At 42.7% G+C, this 13,138-nt stretch overlaps 1 long non-coding RNA gene across 1 annotated transcript in view; it reads left to right on the top strand.

Moving 5' to 3' along the window:
* Positions 1 to 1,431: 1,431 nt before the first annotated feature.
* Positions 1,432 to 13,138, top strand: part of LOC311422594 — a 107,566-nt gene continuing 95,859 nt past the window's right edge. Inside the window, exons 1-2 of the long non-coding RNA XR_014685425.1 lie at positions 1,432 to 1,557; positions 4,541 to 4,712. This is a non-coding gene — a long non-coding RNA (uncharacterized lncRNA). The remainder of the gene's footprint in view (positions 1,558 to 4,540; positions 4,713 to 13,138) is intronic.

Below are 13,138 nucleotides of genomic sequence, written 5' to 3'. Positions count from 1 at the left end.
CTTTAAGGAGGTATTGCTCTTTTCATTTTCAGATTTATGTATTTTATTTTTCCTCACGCCAGCTAAATCCGAATAAACTTGTCACTTTCTCAGAACCCCAGATTGGGAAGAATGCTTTTCCTTTGGTGTCACTAATCAGCCTCCCAAGGACGCTGCTATCAGTAGAAAGGGAGCTAACGAGAGAGGGTCCGACAGCGTGCGTCCTTGCAGGACCGTGAGCGTGTTAAACGAGAGGAAAAAATGCAACAAACTCTTCCCGTCAAACTGCTTAATTTTTAGGCTTCCCCGCACTTCAAAACGCGGGGCATAATTTCTGCAAATTAAATTACAGTTGGGAGCCGTTGTCGCTCTCATCAGCGCCGTGTAAATACCGTTGTCCACAGAATACATTGTCCCCTCTGAAATGCTGTCTGCTCCTGGAGAGCAGCCTCGCTCCGTCTCGTCTTGTGGCGGAGTCAGGGTGCTGGTGGATTTTGGAGCTTTTTTTTTATTTTATTGCTTTTCATTTCATCCAGGTTTTTTTTTTTTTTTTTTTTTTTTAGTCCGTTTTACCTCTGACAGTTTTTAAAGGTAAGGCTCATTTTTTTGAGATTAAGAAGAAGGAGACAGTAAAAGGTACCGTATCTTTCTTCTTAATTGTTTGGCTTAAGTCTAAAGCATCGGAAAAAACACCCTTTAAATGTTCTTAAAAGTAACATTCGCTTAATTAAAAAAGATAGTGACAGATTACTTTACCCTCTTTATGGACTTAACTTCAGGAAATCAAGCATCCTCTCTGTCTCCTCTGGAATAATCAGTTTCTTATCTAATATATATGAAATGTCCAAATACATCTACTTCATTTGCATCTTTAACTCAAGAACAATTGATCAAAAACTGGAAGCACTGCTACAGATCAGAGAATCTTTTAGTTTAAAGCCTTTAAGTCACCATTTATTTCCATCTAGTTAAGCTTAATTTCCTTTTATTGTGTTGTTCAAATGAAAATATACAATGCCATGCCTAATTGTGTTACTGTTCACATTAATAACCTGTAACTTTACATAACAACGAGCAAGAAGCATCGAAAAGGCAGAAACAGATGCAATTATTTGTTGCTAGCTAAGTTACTGTACGTGACCCAGGTGCTGTAGTACTATTTGCATGTGTTTCTCACCTTTGTTCACCCAGACACATGGGGATCTCAAGCTATTGCTGACTAATTGATAGTTGTAGTAACTGCTATAGGCTCCTTAGATTAGAAATGCATGCAGACGTGTGTCTTGATTCAAACATTAAGGAACACACACTCTCACTTACTTACACGGGCAGAAAGTCTTCATACTATTAGAGGTGTGTGATGGAGATAGCAGGACATAAAACAGAAGAGAGAGAGACACAGAGAGAGAGAGAGACAGAGACAGAGAGATGGCATGCAGCATATATACCCCTACAAATAGTTCTAAAATGCGTTTGCAAATGCAGAAGTCTTCAGAACCATCCAACAGTTCAGCACACCCTTTTTATCTCTTCTCTGCGGGACGTCTCCATCCAGATTACTCGAAAAAAGCGGAAAAGGTGAGAGCTCTGCCATCTTAGCTCTGAATTCATCTGATTTCCTTTTTTTTTTTTTTTTTTTTTTTTTTTTTTTATCCCCCCCTCTCCCTTGTATTCCTCATGCCATTGTCCATTCTTATGATGGCAGCCGCCCTTGCTCTTGAATGCAAGTGTCACAGCGGGAGCAAAAAGGGTTCAGGGCTGCATTGTCAAAGCCATGGTTGCCTATTGTTTCTTAGCCTTTCACTGCTCTGCTTTTCCGAGCCTCTTTCCCTATCAGTGGCCCCTGTCAAGGGGAGGAGTAGGGAGAAAATTGCAAGAGTTAGTCGTCCTTTTTATTGCACACTGTTATGATAAACAGCCCAGCAATACATCCCACAAAATTAGGAATTATAACGACGGGACGGGGGAAAAATTCTTTGTAGGTTTGCGTTTGTCGCTGCCCTTATGTCAAAAGCTTGGTTTCTTAGGAAAGACTTTTGTATTGGTGTTTTGCCCAGCAAAAAATAGAGGCAGCTGCAAAGTGAACAGTGAGCTATTTAGCCACAAGGTAAAAATTTCCTGTTGCTATTTGGATACTGATGCTTTTCAATTTTAAGGGGTGGGGGGGGAGGAAGCATGACTGAGAGCATTTCTCTAGCTGTCCATCCGTTCATCCATCCATCTATATTTTATGTTTTAAAGCAATTGAAAATGATTGTTAAAAAGGCCAGAGAGACTGCTTGCAAGTTGGTTTTATTTGAAAATATCTCAGTGTAGGATGAGGTTTGTGTTTCAGGTGATTAAATCTCGTACTGGGAAATAAAGGGCGAGCGACTGTCCTGCTCGTGCCAAAAAGTGCTGCTTTGTCAGGTCATCTAAAAGTAAAATCTTGTCACAATTTCTTCCTTTCATGAGGAGGGGGGGGGAAATGTATCCAGGACTTTACTTGCCATTTAAGTATGCGTTTGATTGTCTTGTGTGAACAGGCCAGCGTTTCCAGCTCCAAACTTTAGGGAGGTTACAAAGTCGTGGCCTCAAAAGTTTTTCGTTTTACTCCGTTTGATATTAAATTGTTTAGAGAAAGAAAATATTTCTAAAATATGGCTTCCAAGAAGAGTACAAGCATATTTACATATTCCAATTGTACATAATGCAGTAATTTCACTTTCGGTATTTTTTTTTGGTCTCAAAAATCTAACACAATAGAAGAGAAGCAGTATTTAGTTATGCTATTTAGTTTATGCTGTTAACTGGTTTTGTAAATACGAGCATCTTTTCGGTGCTTAAATTTCTGCTTATTCTCCTAACTAGAGTACATTTAGCAGTCTTGGGATTTCATTTTAAAAAGTCTGTGATTACATTACGTTGACAGAGCTGTTGTATTACCAGAAATTATAAAAGGAAAACCCTTCAGACCATTCAAATCTGTGCTCCTCGAGTCTGAATATCTCAGTCATTGCAAATGTCTGGTCGTGTTTTTCTTCTGCCTAATAACACCAGGCAGAGTGCTTTCACAGATGTAAATACGGTCTGAGTCTTAGAGAAGCTTGCAGAGAAATGCTCGGTAAGCTGCCGAGCACTTCGGCTCCTCTTTGGGTTGTGTTTCAGAACACCCCGTGCCCGAGCCTCCCAACTGGGGAACGATTGCAGTGAATTTACTTTGAAAGAAAGGGGAAAAGATACTGCACCTGAATTCACTTTTAACTCCCTGAATGCTGAAGGACGAGTGATTTGAAGAAATTCTCTTAGTCCACCGTACAGCCAACTCGCCTTTTAGTCTCTGTGTTCGTCCTTTTCCACACGTGCATTGTCCTGCATCGCCAAGTTCTAGGTCAAGTATGGGTCTGTTTGGAATAGCTTTAGAACTGAAACTTTTTGAAGAAATGCTGAAAGCACTCTGGCCTTGTTTTAAATCAAGCTCTGAAAGCGGCTGAGGCCACCCCGGGAGCACAATGTTTAATTTCCATTCGACATCTGCCTTATATTTGCCACCGCAGGCCGGTGGCTGTGTGGAAGGAGCTCTTACCGTTGATAAAAGTTTGGTATCTCTTTTGTCAGAGGTTGTCATTTCTGTTCTCTCAATCTGGACTGTCATTTTGTAAAATCTTTTGTCACTGGAGCTGAATGGAAAACCTGGAGCGTGCGAGAGATTAAAGATACGGGGAGGAGGATTCAGATGTGTAGAGCAATTCTGGTCGCTCGCCTCTTTGAGACAGATGGTGCCTAATCCCGACTTTCCTTACTCCAGTGTAAATACCAACCTGGCCTGCTGAAACCTCTGCTGAATACTGATGCGGCAGCAGAATCAGGCCTGGCTCGTTTCTTTGCTTTTTGAGGCTGTGGGCTTATTTTATGCAAAGCTCTCCTTTTACACGTCTGCTAGTGGATGCCCACCGAGTGACGTGATGCTGACTGTAAACACGCGGGTGTAAAGCCTGAACTTCAGTCCAGAGTCTGGCCTTCCCTGTCTAGCAACAAATACTTGAATTAGTTGATTTTTTTTTTTTTTTCTTTAGATAGGGCTGGGTAGGCAAATATTGTCCTGTGCAAAGAGCTGGGGTGGAATTTTGAGTTTCTGGACTTTCCAGAGTGTCAGTGGAAACTGTTGATGTCTGAGTTGTTAGACCTACCTGGGAATAAAAGTAAGTTTATCCAGAGCAAAAGCAGCAACATTTGGCCCCATAAAAAAAAAAAACAAAAGTGATTCAGGAGAAGTGTCTGGAGAACTGGTAGAGCCTTGGGGTAAAGGCTGAGAGACCTGTTTTGGGTAGAGGCAGAAAAGCTTGGCTATGTACTTAACTTTTAAAATGTATTTTATCTCCTCATTTATCAAGGTGACTTGTGTTTGTACTGCTTTTAATATAAAAAAGGGTGTCTTTTTATTTTTGTCACAGGCCCATTCTACAATCTGAGGTTGAAATGTTCTGTGGGCAGAGCATCAGCTCAAGACCCAGGCACCCTTTAACTTTTCCATGGGGGATTTGAATTTGAGTGAAACACAATCCTTATTTTTTTCCTATAGGAGTGACTTGATGACTTCAGTGGGAATTCCTCATAAACAAGAAGGGGAAAAGGTCATCTGGATTCTTCTGAAGGCAGGAGCCAGGGCCAGAAGTCCCCTGAAAGACCTATGTGAGAAGAGAATCTCACCTGCTGCCTCGTCTCCAGAGACCCTGGCCTACATTGAGGTTCAGGTAAGGTTCAGGTTCACTACATTGAGGTTCAGGCTCTTCTCTTCGGGACCTTCACTTACGGGGTCCTTAGACGTGCTTGTTCTTCTCACCCATATGCATTTTGTCAGTGAAATTTGGTAGTGAATCACAGGGCAGTTCTCGTACTCTGATGTGCGTGGCATTACGTGCTCATAGGCATGGAGGTTTCTGTAGTCCAAAATGCAAGGAGAGCTGCCCTTGAGAAGTCACTTCAGGAATAGCTTTACCACTGGATTACTAACCTTGTGCTAATTCAAAATCCGTGGCCTGGTACCATCTAAGACTTACATAGGTAGAGCAATATCACTTCAGTTCACTGCTTGGACAACCCACTGCACCTGCCGGCCTTTTGGGTTGTACAAGTCATTGCCGTGAATTTTATGTTCCATTCTACCTTCAGTAGGAGCACAGTGGTTTCAGTTTAGTAGGTAGAAAAATAGGATGGTTACACCCTATTGAAGGGGGAAGCATCTAAAAAAGGGCATGGAAGAATACACTAACTTCCACTGGGAAAAGCCCGCTTGGAGGGACTCATTTAGCCATGGGAAGCTGGGAGAGAAGCGTGGAGTGAAAGCCTAGCCAGACAATTATCCTACTAATGGGTAAGATTATGTTGGTTTCGAGTAAATCAGTTCAAATCTGTGGTTAACTGTGTCTGTTGAAACAATTCTGAATACAGAGAGCGTAAGGGGACAGACCCTCATCAGGTGAAAACTGCCACGGTGCCCAACACCAGTGGGAGATGTGCTTCAGCTGCAGGTTGAAGTTCCTAAAACATTCAGGGCCTCTGTCCTGCTTCCTCTGGTCTTCCCTGGGGTTGAGAGCTTTGTACTGGCAGATTTCATTCTTTATTCAAAACATGTGATGTGCTTTAACAAAAACAGGGCTTTGAAAGCCGTTAGTCTGTTAGCACAAGAGAAAACTTTCATGTGACCATATTGGCAAGACAGGGAGAAGAGTTTTTTAATAATTGTTGCTTTCATTCTAACTCAGGGCAATTGCTATATCTCGATATTGTGTCAGAAGTGCCTCATATGTTCAAATATCCGTCTTAATTCAGATTTCCAGACATCATTTCAGCTTTGCAGGATATCATTTTGCCACAAGGTGATTTCAAAACAAAAATTATTTGTGGTATAGCTTCAATTTTATTTATATGCTTGAAATCTAGTCAACAGCTTACTCCCTCCATGGTGTGGAATTCCCACGTCTATTTATGTGAATAGATTTTTCTGAACTAAGGTAGTCATTGTGGAAATATGCCTGTGCTGAAAATCACGGACATTTATTTTGTTTCTTTACATTGACTTTGACAAGGTATCTTGCTGGAGGACTTTGTCTGGGTGTGAGTTTTAGGTTCGAAAAGGGCAATGCACTGTGTTTCTACCTGCCACTTGTTCCTTTGTTTTTTTTTTTTTTTTTTTCAACATTTTTTGCCTATGGTTTGAGAAGGGACTGAGAAGGGACTGAAGTCTAATGGAAGGTGCTTGTCACCTTGTAGGTCCTGGTCTATTTTTTCCGTTGCTACAGAATGTGCAGCCATCTCTGTAAGGTTCAGAGACTTGCTCAAGCTCTTACCAGAGCAAAAATAAAACTCTGTAGTTTTCCTGTCCTTCACAAGTTTTCATTGTCTTGTCCAGCTTTAACCAGCATTAGATGGCCAATGGATAAGGGAGTGAGATTTAGAGACTACATAACATGCTGTGTAGGGAGAAGATGTGATCAGCTGAGAGGATACTGGACACAAATGCAATCTGGCTCCAAGTATCTAAGAAACGGGCCAGTCTTAAGTTTAAATACTGAGAATGCAATAAGTCAGTTGCAAGTCAGGTTGTTTCTACAGAGTTTACTTCAGGCTTTGTTTCTGCTTATATCTCCCTCCATTCTGCTGATGACTCCTGCCTTGATATCCATCTCTGGTTCATAGTCCTGCCTATAGTGCATGGGAAATACTCCCAGTCTTTCCCAAGTCATCACCTTTTCAACATGAACTTCCCCCCTAAAATCTAATTTCTTCAGTATTGACTTCAAAAAAAGATTTTTTTCCTAGTATATCTGCGTGTTTTGCAAGGCTCTAGATAGATTAGCTGGAAGTGAGCATGTATCTCAACAGCCTGCAATGGTATTTTCACTGTAACAGTGGTTCTTCTTCCCTCGTTCCCTCAACTTTCTTGTTTTGCTTGGTTTGTTGAGAAATAAGCCGATAAACCGCTTGAGTTAGAACATCGTGTCAAGCGATTTCATTTACCCTTGTTATACATTTTGAATTCTGTATAAATAATGGGTGAGTGGTAAAAGAAAAAAAAAAGTAAGTCAGGTACAAGCTGCAGCTCAGAAAAATGCCCAGCTGTCATTAAAATTCAGCAACACTCGGTGAGCAATGGAAATCAAACAGTGCTGATGATTACCAGAGGAAGATTCTGTCTCGCTGTAAACAAGAGGGTGCATGAGGAACTGCATAAAGTCCCGAGTAACTTGGCCCGATCTCAAAGCCGACCGTGTGCTGAGCAGGAGGTTGGACTGGAGACCTCCTGAGGTCCCATCTGACCTGAACTGTCCCAAGATTTGTTGGGTGCAGGCGGCCTGCTGCTGGGAAATGGTGAGCATCCACTTCGCTGGGCTCCGGGCTGGTGGTCGTGGTAGGTGGGAGGCCAGGCGGTGCGATCGTGAGCTCTGTTCTGGGAGGCTGGCTGGGGCAAGAGCTGTGGAGATGGGGCAAGGCCAAGCCAACAAGGTCAGGAGGCACAGGACCTTGGGTGGGGCACCATGCCTGCTGAATTTAATTTCTTTTCTCTTTGGACAAAATTCTCGTAACTAAAGGTTCTGAAATCTGCCTTGCGTGCAAATGTCACACTGCCCCTCTCTGCTTATTTGTTGAACATACATGTTTCTATTTGCACATTTTATATTTTATTAGGATTCTTTTTAGTTCCTACACCTGTTCCCTGTTTGAACGATCAGGCAACATATTAACATCTGGTAAAACAAACAACGTACCAAACATTAAACATCTTAGGATCTATTACAAATCCTATAGGACAAGATTTAGGTTCATGGCTCCTCAAAAAAGATACTTCTGCCTTGCTCTTACATGATTTATTTTAGCCATACCTACAAAATTCCCAATAGCTGGAGCTGCAGAAGCTGCCTTCTGCCCGTACATCAATTGCTGGTGGTGCAGCTCCCTCCTTTCCATACAACATAGCGGCAGTCCCATGCTGGTAGTCTCCATCATTCTCCATGTGACAAACATCATGGGAAGGAGGAAGGGGGTCACAGGAAGACTGGAAGTGTCAGGTTCACTATTTTTTTTTTTTTACTCTATTTTTGAGTTGTGATGGGCCCTATAACTCTCAAAGTATTTACATCTCACTTCACCCAGTTTAAGGTGGTTACAGAGCTTTGTATACTTTCCAGGATGCAGGTGACTATTGTAGGTAAAGTGGGTAAAATTTTATAAAAGGAGAATTTGAATGGGGAGAGAGAACTAAAGAAATGCCAGCATTGGTTCAAAGGCAGAAATCAATCCGGTATTTAGTTTAATTCACTAGTTCATCAAATCATGTTGTGAGTGTTCAGCAATTAAATATGCACATAAAGCTAACACATCACATAATGCATACCCTCTGCCCTGAGTGCTGATGAGTGAGTTTTAATGGTTGTGTTGGTTATGTATGGGTTATAAGGTTGTATATTGGCCTGATAGTTTCAGTCATTAAGGCAACATATCTGCTTTGAGGACACATCCTTGGCTTGGAAGCCTCCTTCCAGAAGGAGCTAGCAAAACCTAAACCTTGGTAAGTGAACTTTTGGGCCATCTGCTGCTTACTTGTTCAAAAAGCTGCATTCATGAGTGGATCAGACAGGGGACTCGGTGACAAACCTTCATTGTTCTGAGGTTTAAAATAAACTTGTTGTGGCTAAAGATGACAGTGTTAGTTTCCCAGAATGCGTGTTGGCATTTCAGTGCAGTATGCTTTATCAACCGAGCTGTGATTAATTGCAGCAGGGCTGCTTACAATTTGAAACAGACGTCAAATGCGAATCTTTCCCTTAATGTACAGATCATATGGGGGCAGGCTACGCGCACAACTAGTCTCTAATCCTACAGAAGATATTTCTGCACGCATATGGCTGTGTTCGTGTGAATGGTCCAGCCTGAAGCTGCTGAAATTACACGTGTCGAGCTCTGTAAACATGTGTTTGTGTAACCCACTGGTATGTGTCTGATGTATGACCCGATTTACTGGCAACTTAATAAGTGCTGCTGACCTGTGTCTTGCCCTTTCACGCACTTAAGCAGGCACACAGAAATCCTAGTCTGGCTGGCTCTGTTGATCAGCCAGTCTCCCCCGGGACCAGATTTTCTGCCTCATGAACTGGATCTGGCCCCTGAACTCACCAGCTGGCTCTTCCACTCGGTGGGTATCTGTAGCGTACAGAGGACAAACTGCAGGCAGGTCAGTTCGGATACTTGAGGCAGGACCAGCCTGGCTGATGCAGAAGCCAGTTATGCCAGGTTAACGTGGCTTTACATTTTTGGGGAGCTGTGCTGGTGTACAGGCATAATAGGTCTTCTGGAGTTAGCTCAGTTATGTGACACGGTGCTGCTAGTGGAGACTTGCCTGAATTCCCCCCTCTCTAAGTCATGCTATGATTACTTGTGTGTTCTGTCCAATGTTACAATCATCACAGTTAGTACAAGGTCAGCTGTGATGCCCCAAGCCAGTCCCCAGTGTTCAGAGAAGGGTACAGCGTGTTGGTCAGTGTGTATCATGCATTCCTCGAGTGCCCAAATCTCAAATGAACTGGGTCTGTCTTGGCTCTCAGTCTTTGACCCTCCAGACCAGGCTGTACAGAATTGGTGGTTTACCCTTGGAGGTCCTAAGTGCAGTTCCAAGATAGCCAGACAAGGTAGATATGACAACTACCAAGCTAAAAAGTCCTGGGCTGCACATATATAGATAAAAAGCTTACGAACTATGAATATAATTTCCTTTCTGGGACATTACAGGCTGACAGTAAGAAGAAAAGAGGTGACTTCAGATATTTTCATGAACTAATCCACCATAAAGAAGGGCGTTGACTGATGCTACCTGATTTTACTACAAGAGAAATAGAAGTTGTAAACCTGGTTCTCATCTCTCGCTGCTTTGTTTCGCATTGTAAGATCATTTCAACTCAGTGGCTTTCTCCATTACAGGTTATAAAACAAAGCTTAGACTGGTTGCAAAGGAATATATGATATTAGTGGAAAGTGGATCACAGGACCCCACTTCCCCGTCCAAATTCTGTAAATGTTGTAGGGAACTGGAACATAATGAGAATCAAAGAGAGTGAAGATAATTGTACAAAATGGTATTTGCCTAAGACAGTAAGTTTAAAATTTGTGCTATTTCAACAAGCTGGAGTTTTATTATTGCATTCTTCATTGTGCTGCTACCGAGTCCTTCAGCTAAAAGGCAGTTCAGATTTTGCTCTTCGGTTTACATGGCTATGCTTGCCACAAGAGCTGTTGAACAAAACAGAAGATGCTCAAGTTAGGAAATTGCCCTAAGTTGTGAGTGTGATCTTGGAGGCTGGGGGACGGGTTTCAGCACAGTCCAGAGCTGAGTGTGTTTCTTGGGAACTGATCTGGGCTTTAATAAAAGATCAGCTGACGCTGGCAAGAAGTGCAAACTAAATATAAGGAAAGGGAAAGTTACGTCAAGATCTCTGTAAGGTGCAATTTGCAAAGCCATGGTGTTTTGATAGGATTGCACAATTTGTGGTGAAAAAATCAGCCCCATTACACTGTAAGGGTGGTTGGGCTCGATCCGTACCAAGCATGGATGGTGAAGTCATGGCTGAACTCTGCTGGCAATGTGGTTTATGGGGTGACTGAGGGAGATGACTCTGCTTCTGTACGTGTCACTGCTGCTGGGCTGCTCTGGATAAAATAACAGCCGATGGGATTTGGAATCTTTTACACCAGTCAAACCTTGGTGAAATCTGGTGTGCCTAGTAACAGGCAATGCTTGCTTCAGGAAAAAATAATAAAAAATCCTTCTTGAAGAGTCTTTATTGAGGGGGTTTCCCTTCACAGAAGCTGATTCAACAGCCAGCAGGCTGCTAGGAGGCTTTCAGGGCCCTCTGATGGATTTTGGATCAAACTTTTCCTTATGTGTGGATTACTCCGTATTTACAGTGGCGTTTTCTCCCCTCTAAACAAGAAGCTGCTGACTGAAATCAGCCATCAAATGGCACGGTAGGTGTCAAAAGTGAGTTCACTGCGATAATCTCCTTATTTTAAAACCCACCGGACTCTTTGAACTAGTTCTCCATGAACTGATGCTGCATTTTGCATCACTGTTAGTCAGGGAGCCTATTTCGGCTATGTCAGGGAAGTCATTGCCAGGTCAGCAGCATTCATTAGCTTCTGCGTTTTCCTAGAGAGCTGAGCCACGCTGCAGCTTAGTCCTCAACACTATTCACAGGAAGAGATACAGGAATTCCTCAGCCTGCTCCCTGGGCTGGTCTGGTCCAGACAGGAGGTGGCTAATGCTCTTAGCACTTAACTGAAATTGCGAGTGACTTTCTGATTTTGTTGTCAGAATAATCTCAGTGCAGATAAGCCCCCGAGCTCAGGGATGGCGCTGATTTGAGCAAAAGCCCGTGAGTACCACAAATATCCCTCCTTTCCCTATGCAGTGTCTTTTAGTGCTCTCCTGGTCCCCTTTGGCTTGGTAGCTTCCATGTTCTTCAGAATTAAGGACTAGACACGGTGCTTTATTTCCCTATTGCAGTAGCACTGGAGACTGATTAGAGCAGCCTCTTGAAAAGTCAGGGATGGAGAAGGAGCCCAAAAGCAGAATTTGCTCTTCATCAGCTTGCATCTCTTCTTTTTCTCTGATAAGCGGGACTTTAACTATAAGCCATGGCAGGAGATATGAATGCGACATTTATAATATGATTTATATTCTCATTATATTCCATATTAAAAAATGGGATTTTGACAAAAGGCCTTAACTAATAGATAATTATGCTATTTTGCAATCATCTTATAGTTTTAAATAGGATGCAAATGTGCTCGTTATTCCTTTTCCATGATGTCAGTCTTGGTCCAGGACCTTTGCTCTCGTTCCCAGGGCTCTGGGAGTTGAGATCTGGGTGTGGTAGCACTGCAGTGGCTTTCCTCTGGGGCTGTAGGCGAATCCCTGGAAGCAGCATTTTGAAAAAGAGGTTTAGGAACCTCCTTTGTTCTTAAAAAATAACATATGCGTTAGCTCAGAAGCTGGTTTTAATTACTGGCAGTTAATTCCCATTACTTTCAAAGACTTTTATTCTTTGTTGGTACTGAGTTTAGTAAGTTAACACTTATCCTTGCTTGTTACCTTCTACATGTGTCCTAACACACATCTTATGGGCACCAGCTCAACAAACTCCTGCTGGACCCAGTGACTGCTGCAGAGCATCCCAGAGGGGTGCTTTGATTTTTTTCCAACAATAAAACATAAGTGGAGATTTTAAGGACAAAAAGTCAGAAAAATTCTCCTGCACAATGCCTGGGACGAGGGAAGGACCCCATGTACCACTGGCACTGCTCATTTTGCCTTGCTGGCCAGGTACCTGCAGGAGGTGGAAGGGGCTGGGTACAGGAGTCCTGGAATAATATTTCCTCTGCTCAAAGGGCAGACAGAGAGGGGGTGGATATTCAGTCTGATACATGTCCAGGTCGTGTCTATTTGCACATATTAACTGGCTGTATTTGCTATGGTTGTTATTTTAGGTTGGTGCTGTCTTTATATCTATAAAATGGTCATTTAGAGCTAAATGGGAGGCACAACAGTATCTGTGGGAATGAGCAGATCCTGGATCCTGCCGAGTGATAGCAGCCTAACCATTTGTAGCCCTGACTCCTGCCACATGAAGTGCTCTTACCAGCACTCCTGCGCGTCTCACCCTTATTATATAGTGTATTAGTGGTGGTGGAATTGGGCCCACAATATTATGTCACAAAATAGAAAACACCCGACCCTGCACCAGCTGTAATAGCATAATAGGATAAGTGCGAGGGAGAAACAGCAGGATATAATAGGTACTCAGCTGCTTCAGAGATGGGGCATGTATATTTACCTAGACAGAAGAAAGCTGGAAAACTAGGGCAGCATAAGAACGGAGTGACAGTGTAAGTGCTGCAGGGGGTGGTTGTGGGGGAATTGAAAATGCTGCAATATGGGATGTTATATAATAAATAATAACAATAATATCCCTGCTTCGTCCTGTTCATCCTGAAATGCTTCACCCAGCTGCTTTACAGGGCTCAGAGAAGCGCTGGGGCCTCTTTGGTATTAGCTTTCCTAATTCCTTCCCTGCTCCTGCTGTATAAAAGCCTCTAAGCAGTGTTTTGTGCTTTATGTCTGGAGTGC

This window comes from Aythya ferina (genome assembly GCF_964211825.1).
Source record: "Aythya ferina genome assembly, chromosome: 22".
Classification (NCBI taxonomy): domain Eukaryota; kingdom Metazoa; phylum Chordata; class Aves; order Anseriformes; family Anatidae; genus Aythya; species Aythya ferina.
The sequence above is the reverse complement of the archived record's forward strand: the minus strand, read 5'-3'. Positions and strand labels throughout refer to the sequence as shown.